Consider the following 19,246-nt stretch of genomic DNA (forward strand, 5'->3'; position numbering starts at 1 on the left):
GAGAGTGCAGTCACGTTTCTATGTACTGCTGAATGACAGGAATAAAAGACATGTAAATAGACTCCTGTCTGTCTCATTTCCCCTCCCTGGGGGAATGCAGGGAGGGAGAGAAGCAGAGAGTAGCAGAGGGTGTGTTCTTCTCACGTCTGACGAGGAGAATCACCGATTTACGACCTTGTCTGCCGGGAGACGCAGACGGAAGGTCAACAAGTATCTCACTCGGTTTGCCCGGGGGAGCCCAGTTACCTCTGACTGCGAGCTGAGATACTGACACATTGTGGGTGCAAACTAATTAAAGGACCTCTAGGGATGTATGGATGCATAAACTTCTGTTTCTCTCATTTACTCTTTCCTCCCCAATCTTAAGTTCAGTTGGCATCATTTGCACATACATTTGCATTAAAAAAATAAAATAAAAACACACATTTTTTTACATATTTTAATGTGCATTGTTTCTAGCAATACTCGATTTTGTGTGCAAAATGCCCAGTGCGTGCATTTTTGCAGGCCGTGTTGCCTAGAATACACTTTTGTACATCATTTATTTAATTAATTTTATTTCTTTATCAAATTTGTATTCCGTCCTTGAACCCAAAGATTCCAGGGTGGTATATGACACATATGGCCCACCCATGCTTCTGTCAATCGCCTGGTGTCCTAATTATGAAAACCCATCAAAGCTCAAAGAAGGTGGCTGTAACTGCCAAGCAGCTAATCAGCACACTTTCGAACTCTTACCTTCTCAAAGTGGTAGTAAAACAAAATAATACTCCTTTATATATAGCAAGTTAGTATTACTCATAATCAATAATTTGTGGTTTTTGGGAGGGCACTTTCTAATTATAACATCATGAAATGGTTCTTACATGGGAATCAGACCTGGTGCACCTGATGTGCCCAAGGCAAATTCTCAGATGGAAATATATACACTATATCATCCATTCTTAATTAATCCAGTGAGCAAAAGATGATCAATGAAATATAATATGTCACAAAGCTAGGAATAAGATATTGGGAGTGCATGCTTTACTGTTAGAGTGAATGATACACATTGGAAGTCAGACGCAGGTGGCGCTGTGGTATAAACTACTGAGCCTCTTGGGCTTGCTGACTGGAAGATCAGCAGTTCAAATCCCTGTGACAGAATGAGCTCCCGTTGCTCTGTCCCAGCTCCTGCCAACCTAGCAATTCGAAAGCATGCCAGTGCAAGTAGATACTTGTGGGAAGGTAAATGGTGTTTCTGTGTGCTCTGCTTTCCGTCATGGTGTTCCATCGCACCAGAAGTGATTTAGTCATGCTGGCTACATGACCTGGAAAGCTGTCTGTGGACAAATGCCAACTCCCTTGGTCTGAAAGCGAGATGAGTGCCTCAACCCCATAGTCGCCTTTGACTGGACTTAACCGTCCAGGGGTCCTTTACCTTTTTACCTTTACACATTGGAACAAAAAATTCATAACTTCACCTATGCTGTAATGGGGTCTGAACTGGTGGTGACTGCCCAGAAAGAGATATTGGGGTCATGGTGGGTAGCTCAATAAAAACATTGACCCGGTGTGCAACAGCTATGAAAAAATGTGAATTCCATGTTCAGAATCAGGAATGATTTTGAAAAATAAACTGTCCATATCATATTGCCATTATAATAATCTATGACATGACCACACTTGGAGTGCTATACACAGTTCTGTCACCACTCTGACCAGCCGGGGAAGGTTCAGGAAAGGGCAACTACAATGATCAAGGGACTGGATCATCTCTCCTATGAGGGACACTTATAATGTTTGGGGCTTTTCAGTTTAGAAAAAAGGTAAATAGGAGGACAGGACAAAATACTAGAAGCTGGGGTCATCCAATGAATCTGAATGTTGGGCTGATCTTCTGGTTTCCTATTGTACTGGACAGCAGGAAAAGCCAATATGGTACCCTCCAGACATTGCTGGGTTGCAGCTTCCATCAGTCCCAAAACACATGGCCAGTGGTCAGTGATGATAGAAATTGTACTCTAACAACATCTGGAGGGAACCACAGATGTTGACTCCCTGTACTGTAGACAGATTTCCAAGAGAGGTCTTAACTGTGAAGCATGAACTGATTTTCAAATGTTCACTCTTCTGTTTGGGTACAATTTCCAAGACCAGCTGTAGAAGGATGAACTTTGTCAAAACAATTAATCTCTGCCAATTCTGATATCCTCCTATAGAAACACAAAGGGGGCAGGCTCTTAATAGAGTTTTTCAAGTGAACTCTTGTTGGGTGGTGCAGCCAATACTGACACAAGAAGCCATTGTGCTTTTTTGTCCATGCTGATGTCCTTGGAAACTGAGAATAATAATAATAATAAAAAAATGTGTCTAAGAGCCAGTCCACACATGAATTCATACATTCATTGATTTTGGCATTAAGTGATGACCTGGATGTGTGAATAATCCCTTGCAGGTTAATCATCATTGCGTCAAACACCACTGTGTTTTGACATGTCCATATTGGGTGAAATGAAGATTCTGATAGTGCTTTCATCTCACCCAATAGCAACTCAGTTCTTTGCTACAAATTTGGCACCAAATCATCAGGTGTTGAGTAAGTGATGCAAGATCAGGTTATGCACACATTAAAAAATATATCTCAAGCTCTGCGATAAAACTTGAGACTGCAACGGAACCTGAATATGAGACTAGAGATAGGTGACCTTTCCCAAGCTCACCTCAAATGAACTTGGAAATTATCCAAGTTGTTGTTGAAAAAAGTTCTCAGGTCATTTTTCTTAGCCAATTGAAAGACTGGGAAAATGATCCAACATTCAGCCTCTTAAATCTCATTTTAAGGAGATGCAGGGGCAAAAGGGTGGTCCTAGGCTTCCACTCCTCCAGTTTTTGCTCCTGAAGCATCTTAAAGATTGATGGCTTTGAGATAAACATTAGAATAAACAAGTGCCCTTTTCATTATGGAACCATTCTGTAGATATCTGTGTAGAAACACTGATGTGTTAGTGATTAGTACTGCTTTTCAACTTCTGTGAATTTTTCCTTAAGAAGAAAAAATGACACTGGCAGACAATTCATACATCTTTGTTCCCCAGCCTAAATTATAGTGTGACTGATTTGCTGCTACCTGAATTTTAATGGCTAGAGTTCACCTACCTCTCTTATTACTTTCCTCCTTTTTCAATGGAATGCGTGCTGAGCTTGGTAAACATGGGAATAAAACCACGTTTCTGCTAAATGACAATTAATATATTGAATAAAGATATTTCAAAATATATAATTTAATATACATAGCATAGCCAACAACAGATTGCTGAACCATAAGATGTAAATAACTGTAAGACCCCAATGTCCTAGCTGCAACTGCCCATTGTGGAACAGAACAAAGTCACATATATCACTCTCCACTCTACCATTATTAAAGTAAAATGAATACTACAAAGTACAGAGCAGGGGAATATCTATTATATTATTTATCTCATCAACACTGTGTGTGTGTGTGTTTAAGGGCCATAGATTCTGAAAATGTGTGAAAGATGATAATGGGTTCTGTGTAACTGAGTGCAAAGGGCATTCTAGCAGACAGAATCTATTATTTGGCAGCCACTGCAACATCCCTCACCTCTTCCTACCAAGCATGCTCTCCTCAGCGCTGCAATGTCCTAGTGCCAGAAAATTGTCAGTAACAGGGAAGGATTCTGGAGCAGCAAAAACACATTATTCAGGGGCCAGATGGGCTGGCTTATTAGAAAGCATTAAAGGGAACTGGGGCTGAGGAAATTATCCAAGTCAGAGAACACATACGTGGAATGAAACAAATGGCTTATTGTACTGAAGGGCAGCATATGACCCAAAAATATCCATCTAGGTTGTGGTCTCTAAATTTTATGATACTCCCAAGGAAGACTTAGCAGCTTTGTGGCATGAATTATTTTAAAATTAGACTTAGCAAAGCTGGGGGGGGGGGAGTAGGAGTGCAAGGGGAGGTATCTACACTGACAAATGAAGAAGCCAATGCAATGTATTTTCATTTCTGTGATTCATGTTGAGAAATCCTAGGACTAAGCTAAAATGATCACCATTATGGAGTGGCTTAGAACAGCACAAGTTGTTTGTTATGCTAATCCACCAACCATGGTCTAAGCACGGCAAACAGCAGAAGAGAAAAGAACTAGCGATGTTTAAAAAATAAAAAATAGATAAATCCACAGGTAAAGCATGTCCAAAGTAACTTACAAACCATACAAACTACAAGTACAGTGGCACCTTGGTTTACAACAATAATCCGTTCCGAAGGTCCATTTGTAAACCAAAACAGGTTGTAACCCAAGGTACCCTTTCGCCAATGGGGCCTCCAAAAATTTACAAATTTGTTTGTAATCCAAAAAAATTATGGGTTGTAATCCAAAAAAAGGTTGCAAACTGGGTCACACACTTCCGGGTTTGACGTGTTTGTAATCCAAAATGTATGCAAACCAAGACGTATGCCAACCAAGGTACCACTGTATAAAAACCAGTGGTGGTTGTTGCTGTTTCGAACAGGTAAGGTGGAAGGCAGGAAGACCAAATTGGTGGAGACAGGGGCAAGGATAGATCCTTCTCGCTCAGCTCCATTTACCCTTGCTGACCCCCAAGTCATTTCCCCTTTCCCAACCTCCCCACTTAGGGTGGTGGTGATGGTGCTGCTCCAACAATGGTGGTGTGCCACATAAAGAAGGAAGGAACATTGTTGCTGTTGTTGCTGCTGCTGCTGCTATTGCTATTGTTATCATTTATTAAATTTCTACATAGCAAGCATTTCTAATAGCAAGCAAAAATACCCACCCCACCCCCCAAGAGAGAGCACACTTAAAAGGCAATAGATTGTTTAATTAGCCAAAGATCTGGAGAAAGAGGAATGTTTTGCCTGGTGCCTAAAAATATGCAAGGAAGGCATCCAGCGAGTGTCTCTGGGGTGAGCATTCCACAAGCAGGGAACTACTGCAGAAAAGCAATGTAGGGGTCGGTTTTTATGGGGAGAGGTGGTCCTTAAGGCTTTGTGGCCCTGAGCCATTTAAAGATTTATAGGTCAAAACCAGCACTTCGAATTGGTCCTGGAATCTAATTTATAGCCAGTGCAGTTGGATCACGATTGGTGTTTTATGCTCAAACCCTCTTGCCCCAGTGAGCAACCTGGCTGCTAAATTCTGCACCTGCTGAACCATCTTTAGAGGCAGCCCCAAGTATAATGCATTGTAATCTAACTTAGAGGTTGCCAGAACATAGATGACAGAAGTTAGGCTATCCCTGTCCAGCCAAAACTGACACTCCATGCCACCATGCCCACCTGAGCCTCAAGCGGCAGCAATGGATCTCAACGGACCTGCTCCTTCAAAGGGTGTGCAACCCCATCAAGACCTCTCATCCATCTATCCAGTCTAGGGCACCATCCACTAATAGCGCCTCAGTTTTATCTGGATTGAGATCATGGATGAGGGAGGTCTTACTCAGAGCTGACCCTGGCATTAAGCAAGAGCAGCCACAGACTCAAAGGCTGGCTGATAAGGACGACTGCTGTTGGAGGAGGGGCTGGCACATGGCCTGTGCCATCTGCCCCTTACCAAGCCTACTGCACTTCTTATCTCCCCTCATGTATTCTAAGTTCTCCAGATATGGTGTAAAAGGCATATGGTTCCGTGCCATGCTCCCTTTAATCTAAGCAGAGGTTGCCAATGCAGCACCTGCCAGTGCGTCAACCTAGGGAGCCTGTGAAAGATCTCAGTATATATCCCTTCAAAAATCCACAGTGCACAAATGACTGCTTGCCCTTGCTGGCTCTGCCTCTCTTATATTGAGCATGCCAGCTCAGACTTACCCATATTTCATTGGATGCCAGGACTGGAAATCCACCCTCCCTTCCATTCTGAATGGAAGGGTGGTGCAAGAGCTTCTCTCTTTGAGCAAACCCAGTGGCTGGTGCTGTGGGTTGTTGTTGTTGTTTTCACTGATAGGGAGAGCATCCTCACACCGTATTGTGGCCCTGTCTCCTTTTCCGCATTATTGGATGTAGCAGCTATTTTGTGTTACACTACACACCCACGGCAACCATCCTGTGTTGTGTCATGTCCCCATGGCAGTCACTTTTTGACTGGCGCCCACAACACTTTCTTAAAATTCCAATTGTGCCCATTGGCTCAGAAGGGTTGGCAACCTCTGGTCTAACATGTGGAAATCCAGGCTGGCGGTCAGATCTACTGCTGACATGCTGAAACTGACTGCCAAAATAGCTGGCAACTGTTATATGCTCTGTTTTGGCTTTGGAGATGGAATGGAATGGGATGAGATGAGATGAGAGGAGAGGAGATGGGGAGTGGCATGATCATCTTGGGCTCTTTAATTTAAATGGGACTTCAGTGGGCATATATTTATGGATGGGGAAATAGGACTGTGCTGTAGAAGAAGACAGTACTCCACAAAGTCACCACCTGTAATGATCTCAGGCAGGCAAGCAAGCCTCGATAAGATTACTGACTCTGGCAGTTTTATGGTATGCTTATTTACCAAAAAAAACCCCCCACATTCAGAGCATGGCTTCTAGCCTGCTCTCGTTGAAGGAGTTGGTCAGTCTGAATCTCTGCCCCTCTCATAGCAGGAAGGATGCCAGAGTCCCACCCCACCCCCCTGCTTCCACTAAACGAACTCTCCATCCACTGTCTCTCTGCTGGTTGCCCAGCAACCCTCTGACTGCCTTCTAACTCTCCCCCTTCTTGGGAGCTATCAGTGTCTGTGACTTTTCTGTGAAGGGGGGTCTGACTCTCCCTTCCCTGCTCTGGCAGCGAGCTCTCTGTCTCTCTTTGTTCATTTTCTGAGCCCAACTCTTCCCCTGCGCTTGGTTCAGTCACGTCCCTGACACCACCCACCCGCCCCAATCCTCCCCACCATGCATCCAGGATTGTTCCCTTCTTCCCTCTTATGCTGTCTTCACTATTCCGTCAAAACTTGGTCTTGTCATGAAGCCAGAACTGATTAGATGGGAGAGGTTAAGCCAGGAACTCATGTCTGAATGGTACAGCAAGACTCCTTAAAGCAGTGTTTCCCAACCACTGTTCCGCGGCACACTAGTGTGCCGCGAGATGTTGCCTGGTGTGCCGCGGGAAAAATTTAAAAATTCGAAAGATTTTTTTTTTAAGTCAAATTTTTGATTGGGGCGCCGTCACTAGATGACCCCTGGGGTTCCCTCCCTCCCTCCCGCTCTGCGCCTCCCTCCTCCTCCTCCGGGGAGGCCCTTCCTGGCTCTCGGCCAAGGCTTGGCGGCTGCCACTCACTCACTCGCTCGCCCACCCGTCCCTCCATCCCTGCACCCGGCCTCTCCCCCTCCGTCCCCGGCGCGGGGGCTGCCGGGATCCGTAGTCCCCTCACCCTTGGGCTCCGCGCCCGCGCGGGGTGCGCAAACTACGTTTCCCAGCGTGGCCTGGCGGGCCGGGCGTTTTGTTTGAAGCGCTCTTCTCCCGGCCATGGAATGAGCGCAGCGGCGGCGGCCGGGCGGGCAGGGGCTCTTCCGTGCAGACCCCGCGCAGCCTGCCTGCGCCCCCGCGGAGATCGGGCAGCAGGATGGAGCCCGGGGATCCCCGCGGAGGCGGAGCGGCGGAGGCGGAGGCTGCCCCCCAGGTAGGGCTGCGTCGGGGGTGTGTGTTTTTGCAATGCTGCATCCATGCCGGAGGGGACGCATCGGACCGCAGGGAGACCCCTTGGCAGGCGTGCAAGGCAATGCATGCGTGCAGGCGTTGCATGGAGTGCAGTGCAATGCAATGGCAACGCGGCGCCCTGCATGCATGCATGCAACTTCCACCGGCGCTCCGGACTTGGCAGGTGAGGGGGGTCCCCAGTGGGCGGCAGAGAGAGCCGGGAGGGCGAAGGGGAGCCGGGGGGGAGCAGCGCTGCTCCCCGAGCCGAGCCCGGGGGGAAACTTCGGCGTCGTTGCGCCGGGTGTTAGAAGCGGAGGCTGGCGGGGGCCCCTCACCTGCAAAACCTGGTCGCCTCTCATATATTTCGTGCATTGCATTCATCGCCCGCTTTCTCCTCCAAGGAGCTCCCGGGGGCGCGCATGGTTCTTCCCGTGTTATCCTCGCAACAACAGCCCTGCGAGGTGGGTCAGGCGAGTGGCCCAAGGGAGCACCCAGGGATTGTCCTGGCCAGGTGGGGTGATTTGAATCCTGTGCATGACTGAGGTTTTCCCCCCTCGTCTTGGCTATGGTGTGAGTCTGTCCTGTTAATTAATGGGGTTCTGCCTTCGGAGAAGATGAGCCAGCCCTCAAGGAGGTGATTATGTAATTTGCTAGCAATTCATGTCCCTCCCGGCGTGACGCTGCGCGCTGACGTCACGGGGCTGTAATGGTGGTGTGCCTCGAGATTTTTTTCATGAAACAAGTGTGCCTTTGCCCAAAAAAGGTTGGGAAACACTGCCTTAAAGTGCTGTCCCTAACAGGAGAGGGAGCTCTCGTTCAGACAGAGTTAGCCAGTACACACTCTTTAGTTAGCAATCCTCTTCTTATCCATCCACTGCATTGTTAGATATTTTTGCTCTATTAGTCACAGAAAGTTTGAGACAGAAAAATTGTTACCTGGAACTGAATGAGAATATGCAAGATAAAGTGAGGACCTTTTCTCTACCTCCTTTTGCATGATTTAAGCATTCGCGACAGATGGTAATTTTCTCCAAATACATTTGTTAAATAACAAATAGCGCTTCACATTTTCAAGCCTCAGATCAGTAAGCAAAATGTGAATTTCTAGCTGCATTGAGCCGGAGTTTAATTGTTTAGGTGAAGTCACATGGTCCTATTTCTGTTTCCCGACTGACTGAACACTTATAATATAAACATTGACACTCGTGAATTTCATGTTTGGTTTCTGCAAATTTATTTTATGCATATGGCTTGGAGCTGTGCCTTGAAATTTGCACTCAGATGTCTACAGAAAGTGAAACACTGAAGTGTATGCATTCCATTATGACTGAGATGAAGTCATTGTTAAAAAATGAACAAATAGGCAAGAAATGTATTGCACTCTTTGCCTTGCTCTAATTGAATGTACAGAGTGGACTCATTCTAGCTAAACGGTGAGGGGAGAGAGGCTTCCTGTTCTTCATCAGGCAATGGCTTCTCCACTTGCCTTGCCCAACCCGCCAGCCCTGGAAGCCTTTCCCAGACCATGACTTTGAGATTAGCAGCAGCAGCAGGGAAGAGAGGAGTTCAGGGATATCTTTAAAAAGTAGTTTTACAAGTTGTGTGTCCTTGTTTCTCAATTTGATCCTTTTACCGGGTTTTGTATGTTTTGTGGCATTTTATGCATTGTGTTTTGCTGTTATTTTTATTGATTATAGATTGGTAATTCTTTATTGCGGTTGATAAGTATAAACTGTTTAACTATTATTTGCTGAGATTTAATTTCACTGTTTACTATTAGATTCTGGTGGATTGTTGAATGTTGCTTTGTTTAAGTTGTTTATTTTAAAGTTATTGTGACTTTTCATGTTGGATCAGATTGTTACTATTAATGTCTGATGTTTTATTGTGTTTTTATATGTATTGAAAGCCTCCCAGAGTGGCTGGGGCAACCCAGCCAGATGGGCAGTGTATAAATATATTATTATTATTATTATTATTATTATTATTATTATTATTATTATTATCATCATCATCATTATTATTATCATCATTATTATCATTATTATTATTACATAAATGGGCAAAGTCATTGTTTTCAGTGCCATATGAATGCAGATTTCAGGTGTGTGTGAAGCAAAGACCAATTCCTTATGCCATTTTGCTCTGTAACCGTCTTGTTGTGTTAGCTTTGAGAAATATTAATGGCATTTTTTCATTCTAGATGGCAACAGCAGTGCCCCTACTAGGGAAGGGCAAATATTCCACTTTTGGTTTCTCCATTTAGCACCTTCGCAATCAGAAGTTCACTTCTTTATACTTCCACATTGGATTGCTATCTAGCTAACTAGCTAGCTAGCTAGCTAGCTATCTTAAAAGCCCTGTTGAAAACCCATCAGCATTTTAGTGTGATTTTTCCCCCAAACATACACACTTTGCTTAATAGGCACATTTTTGCAAAGCTATGTTCCCTCGTATAATGCATTTTAAATGTTATTTTCACTAAGATATACAATTTCATGCACAGCTTACCGTACAATAAGGATACAGTGGTACCTTGGTTCTTGAACTTAATCTGTTCCGGAAGTCCATTCGACTCCCGAAACCATTCAAAAACCAAGGCGCGGCTTCCGATTGGCTGCAGGAGCTTTCTGCACTCAAGCAGAAGCCACAGAAGTTGTGTCAGATGTTTGGCTTCCGAAAAACATTCGCAAACTGTAACACTTAGTTCCAGGTTTGCAGCATTTGGGAGCCGGTTTGTTCAGGAGCCAAGTCATTCAAGTACCAAGGTACCACTGTATTTGTCTACATTGAGAACTTGGGATTTCCAAAGGATGGCTGCGTTTCATTTCATGCGTTGTTCCAGAAGTGTGAATTGGATGAATTCATATTTAAAGGTGAATTGAATTGCTCTCCCATCCCTAGTCACTACACACTTTAGTAAGAGAAAGCAGATATTTGAAAGGTGGGGGTGATATCTCTAGAAGCACCTAGAATCCTGGCTAGTGATCTCTGATTCAGTAAAGATACAGTGCTATTATCTGCTACCTAGCTGCCAAACTTTGCATGTTTTGAATGGATTGTGGAATCCAAGCTCTAAATGTGTTCTGGAGATTCACTGGAAATGAATGGATTACCTCTGCCCAAAGTTTCTAGCTTAGAATAGATAGGGTTTGGGTAATTCATAGTTCTAAGTTAAAATAGTGGGACCTTTCGAATAGCCAATATCCTAAGCAGCAGGGAAGAAGTACATTATTTTCTTAGTGCTAGGCAGAAATCCTTTGTTCACCTGTCACCCGGGAGATTATTGTATCACACATGGTCAAGTGCTTCCATTGTTTGGAAATAATACATTTCATTTTAAGCAGAAAGCTTATTGTGACCAATATATAAATGATTTGTCAGGGTAAAACATTATTGGTTTGCTGATGAAATCCTCGTCTTGTACTCCCTTTTGTGTCAGCATGAAAAAAATCAATGGCTTAGCCTACATTAGTCAAATTGCTTCAGATTTATGCCAATATAAATGAGAGTTGAGTTTTGCCCTTGAGAGCCAAGAGTTTCATAGAAAAAAGTGTCTTTACATTAGTCATGGTATAATTACTGTAATTAGCATAGTAATAATAAAATCATATAACTAAACTGGTAGTTTTAAGGACTGATCCAGACTTGGAGGTCTTCTGCTGCCTAAGATCACTTATAAGCATGACTTAATTGGGGGTGATCCAGAAGCTGTGTGTAATAGCTGACGTTTAATAGGTGATATAAATAGACAGTGCCTCTAAACGTATACAGAATGCCATTTTCTCATTAATCGTGTTCTCCTTCATGGAGAGCACGTGTTGCCGTGGGGTCTAACAGGACACCCCCCCCCCTTGGTTACTGGGCAGGACCGTTTGGAGGCCATGACTGTGACTGGGCCAATTTGGGTTGTTGGGGAGATTTTGATGTTACCATTTAGTGGGTTGGCCCACAGCTTTTTTCAGTCTCTTTTGCTGCGTGCATCAGATCGCCTGCCCACCCTCCCTAATTTAGGGCTGTTGTGCTTGACATTGCTATGCCTGTCATGGGGTCGTCTGCTTTGGGGGCATGGGCCTGTTAGGAATTTTGTCCATTTGGCAGACTGGCTGGTGCCATTTGGTTTTTTCCTACTGCATAGCAAATCATCACAACTTGTAAGGTTGCGGTAAGGCATTGTTTAAAATTTGGTTGGTGGAGGGGTAAGGGTTGGCTGTGTCTGCCCCTCCAACGCTGCTGCTGCAAGGGAATTCTGTTAAAGCAATCCAGGGGTTTGCCATACTTTTGTCCGTATCCCTGGCAAGGGGCAAGAGCCGTGCAAGCCCCTGGGAGCATGCGGGGAGGGGTGACGGTATGGTGCCCAGCCCCATTCTCTCCCCAATATTGTTTTCCCTGACTGGTTTTCGCTGGAATCCGGAAGTCAGTTCTGTCCCAGGGCAGGGACAGATTGTCGTAACCAATGCCAAAGCCAGTGTTTCCCAACCTTTTTTGGGCAAAGGCACACTTGTTTCATGAAAAAAATCTCGAGGCACACCACCATTAGAAAATGTTTAAAAAATTAACTCTGTGCCTATATTGACTATATATAAAGTGTGTATATATATATATATATATGCAGGTTTTGGTGTCTTCGGGTGTCTTCCCGTGTAAGAGTTGGGGTGTCTAGGCGACGTTTCGACGAGGTCTCACTCGTCATCTTCAGGCTGGTGCTTTCGGCTTCTTGTTACTGGAACAGAGCTCTGGCTCTGTTCCAGTAACAAGAAGCCGAAAGCACCAGCCTGAAGATGACGAGTGAGACCTCGTCGAAACGTCGCCTAGACACCCCAACTCTTACACGGGAAGACACCCGAAGACACCAAAACCTGCATTCCTGTACCCGTGAAAATCTACGAAAGCATATATATATATATATATATATATATATATATATATAGTATATATAAAGACTATATATAAAGTATATATAAAGACTACGGATTTGTGTCACTGCCCATTTCCATGAAAGATTTATTCATGCATTTTGCACAATGCCACAATCCCACATGCAACTTTTAAAAAGGATAATAAAGGATGATCTGCATGACTGCCTTGGCAAGCGCAATACCTGCCAGGCTCAACAGCCGGTCTCGCGCTGCCGCTTCCCGCGCTCTCAAGGCCCCGGGAGGAGGAAGGCGTGAAGGGAATCCCGAAGGCGTGAAAACCTCGCGCATGCGCAGGCCTTCCGCCTGCGACAGCCCAGTAGGCCGGCCGAAGCGAGCTAGCGTGCGGCAGAGCGGCGATGGGATGTGGGAGGGAGCTCGCTTGCCGCCCCGCGTGTGCCTATGTGGGGCACGTTACAGCCCCGTGACGTCAGCGCCACGCAGGCAGCCAGGCAGGCAGACGGCGAGAGCCCCGCGCTGGGCGGCCTCTCCTCGCCGCCGCCGCCCCGCCTCTCGCCGCCCCGCCTCTTGCTGCCCGACTCTCCCGCCTCCCTCCCACAGCATACCAGGCAACATCTCGCGGCACACTAGTGTGTCGCGGAACAGCGGTTGAAAAACACTAGCCTAAGCAACCACTCACATTATGTATTTTAATAAAGTTGTGGCCAAAATTATGCAAAAAACCTTAAAGAATTTTTTTGTGTGTGAATTGTGATTTATTTAGGGGGGCGGGTGGCTTGAGGACCTCAACACGCAACTACAGCCAAGCTACATGAACAGAACAGCCATGTGCATATTATAGCTTTTGCTAGACTATATACCACATCAGTTTGTGGACAGCATATATGAATCAAACAAGTTTGCTCTGGGTCCTGCTAGGATGCAGTTAATTACCAAAATCATATATTTATTATAGTGACACACAAAACAGAGATTAATTTCTTATATTGAAATGCTCCAACTTTTGGCTTCTTCAGCTGCTCTGATGTGAACCAAAGAATTCTGTAGCCAAAGGGGCATTTGGAGAACCCTGGAGATGCAGCAAATGCAAGTGAAATTTACATCCCTTGAGTGCAAATGCTCAGGGGCCATATGCAGTATATGGGTGAAACAACACCTGACCTGTTCGTGTGCTTTAGCAACCATAATTCCACAATCTTGACACCCGCCCCAAATGGATCAGTCCCAAGCATTCCTTTCAAAGAACCACTGGCTCTCTAATTTATCGGTTGTTACAATGGACAATGCAATCTGATCTAGATTTGCAGACCCGGGAAAAGTGAAGTTCTATTTATGCATTTATTAAATTTCTATACCTCCTGTCATCCAAGGATCACAAGGCGGTTTGCAATATAGAAACACAAAAATACCAAACCATAGTAACAAACAACGCTAATACTCACCCCCCCCACACACACAATGTACTCTTCTTGGCTACCAAAGTATTCTTGGCTACATGAGGATAGGGGAAGGTAAATGCAAAAGCCCAAGGCCACATCAAGCTCTTTCCAACTCACCCATGTTAGGCTAAAATATGCCATGCTAAGCTGGAGAGCCAGGGTGCTGTGGTTGCTAGGAGTGTTGGACCTGGCAGGCCAGGGTTCAGATTCTGACTCAGCCATGAAGCTCACTGGGTGACCTTGGGCCAGTTGCTACCTATCAGCCTAAACTTCTTCTTCTTTGGAGATCACTCGTAGCTGAGTAAGATTTTCCTCCATAGACACGGTTTTAACAATGAGTCCATAAGTGACTGTGAAGGCCAATTCTGGATCCACACGTCCTTCCACAGTGGAGACATTGGTTTCTGGACAGGAGTTGACCATGGTGTGGATTTGCCAAGCGTGCCTTCCTCTTAGCACATTTCTCCATTGCGTTCAAGTGTCTTCAAAGCCCATGACACCTTTGGTAAAGGCTGTTCTCCAGCTAGAACACTTGCATGCCAGTGTTTCCCACTTGTCGGTGTTTGTACTACATTTTTTAAAGATTTGCCTTGAGACAGTCTTTAAACCTCTTTTGTTGACCACCAGCATTACGCTTTCCATTTTTAAGTTCGTAATACAGTAGTTGCTTTGGAAGACAATCAACCTACCTCATGGGGCTGTTGTGAAGATTTAATGTGAAGGGGAAGAACCATGTGTGCCACCTTGTTGTTGTTTTTATAAAAATTTTATTGGTTTTTCACAGTTTTTATGAACACAAACATTACACAATGCAAACAAACAAAAAAACACATAAACAAACATGTATAATTTCGAATCCTTTTTTCTTAAACCTTACTTCACCGACTTCCCCATACCTCCCCTTTCTGCAGCCCAATTTCCAAATTTATTTTAGCAAATCCTACCCCTTGATTTTATCAAATTTTCCCTTATTCTTTTCTTTTACTTAATCTTTTACAGCTGTAATCCCCTATTTTTCAAAACCTCAACATTTTAGCATTCCTTAATTTTACAATGTTTCTTAAGATAAATTTTAAATTTCTTCCAGTCTTCATCCGCCGTCTCTCTCCCCTGGTCACGGAGTCTGCCAGTCATTTCAGCCAATCCCATGTAGTCTATCACCTTCATCTGCCATTCTTCCAGAGTGGGTAGATCCTGTGTCCATGTGTGCCACCTTGAGCTCCTTGGTATATATGCAATAAACAAATAAATGTGTTTTAACACGAAAGCTATGTTTCCACTTTCTCTTGTTGTGTGGTTTGAATTTTTTTTTGTACATTAATGTTCTCTTGCATTTATAGCACAGATTGAATTGGTAGGGTTCACTGGCCCTGCCCCTTGAAGGGCAGCTTGTTCTTGACTGAAATTCAGAAATGGTGTAATATTCCTGGAAGTGAGCGCTGAGAAATTATGATTGAGTCCTAAAGGGAGCTTTGGGACTGAAACAATATGTTAAGCATCAAAGTATGCGCTCCACATTAATTTGCGGCATTGAAGTTAGCAGCAACTCCAAAAAAAGAAAGTAGGTTTCACTCTCAAGCAGAATCCCTTCTGTGACAAAGTCATCCTCTTGTTTGCTGTACAAGATGGCTTCATCTGTCTCCATCATTATGGTGACAGTTCCTACTTTCCCTGATTATGGATAATGATATCTGGGCAATGAGGAGGGATAGGCTAATACATCGTAATTCATAATACTGACCTTGTAAGAGAGAGTAGTATAAATATCAGTGCTATTTTTCTAGGGGGGAAAAGGTGCTAGAGAATGGCAATGGCACCCACCTGAGAGGTGCCAGAACTGAATTTTGGCTGGGGGGGAGGAGCCCTGATAAATATCAACCACAAAAAAACCACAGAGTCTGAAGGGGCCCCCTTAAAAACAAAGCAAGTTGAGATAATCCAGCTACCTGCCATAGATCATCAGACCATGTGAAGCAATTTTATGTCATAATGAGATATTAGCTCTTGAAAATTTCAGTCAACACTTCTATGGTAGAAGGAAGAGAGGAACACCCTCTCTTTTGTGAGGTTAAGCAATAATGGCATCCTGTATGCATGAAACCCCTCATGTCGTCTTTGTGGGTTTAAAAAGAGGCAACTTACTGACCACTGTAGGAAGGAGAATGCTGCCTTAGATGCTAACTTTGGTCTGATCCAGCCCATCTAGTCCAGCAACCTGTTCTCATTTTGAGAGTCCCAGCAGAAGTAGAACATAGTCATCATGGCTAATCAGGGCACTAATTTATCCTCCACTATTTTCTATTTCCCCCTCCATTTCCCACTCATTGTTTCAGGCAATAATCAACCCTCCATTTAGACCATACATAGAAGAACTCTCTTGGCCATAGGCGCCAGGTGGTGGTCGGGGGGTGGGGTGCTTCAGCCCCCCCCCCAACATTCCCCATGATGGGGCCGGGCACTCACAAATTTTTGTAACAGGACCACGCACACCACAGGGGTATGCACGTCCAATGTTAGCACACCCATTGATATGTGTGTGTGTGATGCTAGCATGCCACAGGGCACGCTGACATCAGGCCAGCATGCCAGCAGACATGTTGGATGTGTGCGCCAAGGGTGTGCACCCATGGCATGCGTGGCCCCAGGCACCCACGGTCCTGGGGCCAAGGCAGCGGGCCTGTTCTTGTCAGATAATATTCTCCAGTATTTGACTGGGCAAGTGGAGGTATTTAAAAAAGAAAAGTCAAATGCCATTGTCAAAATAAAACTATTATAAGGAAGCATAAGCTATAGGAATGACAAATCAGCTTATTTCCATACTGCATTCAGTTCTGTGTGCTTTCAGTTATGCTTCTTTTCTATGCTTTTTTTCAGATTCAAAAACACCACCACCATTTCGTTTAAATCATTTGCATTTTGCACACACACAAAATGTATTCATTCCTCTAAAATAAACAGTGTTGTGCACATTTCCTCATAAAACATACATTGCTGTGTGCATTTTGAGCCAAAACTGATTGCAAAATTCAGAGAAGTGTGTGATTACATTGTCAGCCACATTCTGATCTACCCAGAAGTCTGGATCCAGCCAATTAGGCCAGCTTGCTTTCAGTGGTGAATCAAATGATTTTTCCCCTTCATCCCTAGGCAACCATCCTCTTGTTGAAAAAGTGATCCCTCTCCTTTCTACATCTATGTGAGCTAAACGAACAAAAGAGGAAGAAGTGACCAGGCAAAGAAAAGGAGCCTGAATTTTTCTTGATTTTGTACAAAAAAGATAAATTATTTGACTGCACAGTTTCTCTCCACAGAACACCCTTTTTATAGATGAGGGCGCCTACGTCTGCTGAATTCAGAAATATGCAGCTGTTGGAAAGAGGGAAGCTTTGAAGCGTCCTGAGGGACCACTGTTCTGCCTTAATGAAATCCATTACAGAGCTCCACTTTCAATGAGGGAAGGCGCTTTCGAGACATATGTCTAGCAAGGAAAATGAGACTCCACCACGATGTGTAAAAGTTGTGACAAGCCTGCTACAGATGGAGATGACAAGGTTTCACTTGCTGCAGACAAATCAGAAAACATCCCCGAATATACTGGAGCCACAGGGAGTTACTGGATTTCAATCAAAGCCTGATGAAAGTGAATGTGGTCCTGAACATTGACTATGTGGTTTGTCAACCTGCCTCAGTGTACAAAGTATATTATGATGCTATTTCCCTTTTTCTTTTTTCTTTTTTTGGCAGTCCTTCAAATGTAAGGAATTCCCCTGTCTGCCTTTTCAAGGCCAGGAAGATTGGTCTCCAACCTGCCTATCAAAAAGCAAGTGTTTATCGTTGAAACTCAAGAACCAATTCTTCTCAGTTCTTGGGAAAGGCCCATAGAGGTAAAGCACAAACTTTGCATATACAGTCATACCTTGGAAGTTGAATGAAATCCTTTCCAGAAGTCGGTTTGACTTTCAAAATGTTCAGAAATCAAAGTGTGGCTTCTGATTGGCTGCAGGAAGTGGATCGGAAGCCCCGGAAGCCCCGTCGGACATTCGGCTTCCAAAAATAGTTCGTAAACTGGAATAGTCACTTCCAGGTTTGCAGCGTTCGGCAGCCAAAACATTTGAGAACCAAGCTGTTCAAAAACCAAAGTGCAACTGTATTTTGGCTGTCTCTTAGTGCAGATCCAGATCATCAGGCCTGAGTTTCCATAGCCACCAGCCACCATGAACCACCATTGGGAGGACTGGTACCAACAGTAGCAAACATGTTCCATGCTTATGACAATATTTTATTCTCTTGTTAATTGTCCTGTTTCAAATGTGCATTTAATATTTGACTTGCTTCTTTTGAAGTGTGGGTGGGTGTACAAGTTAACTTAGCTGTGTTAAATGTGCATTGTAGTCAACCTCCTTTGGAATGCTTTTGAAAACTTTAAGATAATGTAAAAGGCTCTGGGTGCCTGAGTTGGTGGGTGCAAGACACCCATGATTCTTGGATTTAGTACTGTAAAAGAATTAATCAAGGTTTGACTAAACCAAGCCAAACATGGATTCAGTTTATGCTAACGAGCCAGGCCAGCTCAGCATAACTAACTGGATGGGAGTCATTGGAAGAACCAAGGCTGATGGTGGTCTAGCCATTAATCCTTTAGGAAGGCCATTAACAGAAACTCTCTGGGCAGGACAGAAAATGGGGAAAGCCTCTTTCGGAGGGGAGAGATAGTTAACAGAGATAAAAGGCTAGAGTTTCAGGAGGGAGGGGCAAAATTACACTGCCTGGTTGGGGTGTGTGATGTGCTTTTGGGGAACTGCTTAATGTTTTTGAGGCTTGTGTTTTCTGATTGCCACCCTCAGACGATAGCATTAGTCTTTATTTTGCTGCTATGAATCCTTGACCATGCTGTCAGCAGAATCCAGTTTATAATCAATGTGTATGTGGAGAGCTAAGGAATAGCATCCTGCCTATAAGAAGCATATGAAAGCAACATGCAGACTATTATTTATTATTTATTTATTGCACTGCCTTAATTTAGAAAGCATTCAAGGATGAAACGAAGCAATTTTCAGCTGAACATTGTATACCTATGGTAAAATCAGGAGAACAGATTGGGGTTTTTTTCTTACATAAATCAGAAGTTAACCTGTGCCTCCCAAGAGCTTTGAGCCAGCTTTAAATATATTTTAACATATTTATTTTTCACCACTATGCCCATCTGTACATTCCTGGCTTCAGATGGCTCTGCAAAAATAAAAATAAATTGTTTTTAATCCTACAAGGCAGGAAACATTCTGAA

Source organism: Podarcis liolepis (assembly GCF_965112155.1).
Source record: "Podarcis liolepis genome assembly, chromosome: 3".
Taxonomy (NCBI): Eukaryota; Metazoa; Chordata; class Lepidosauria; order Squamata; family Lacertidae; genus Podarcis; species Podarcis liolepis.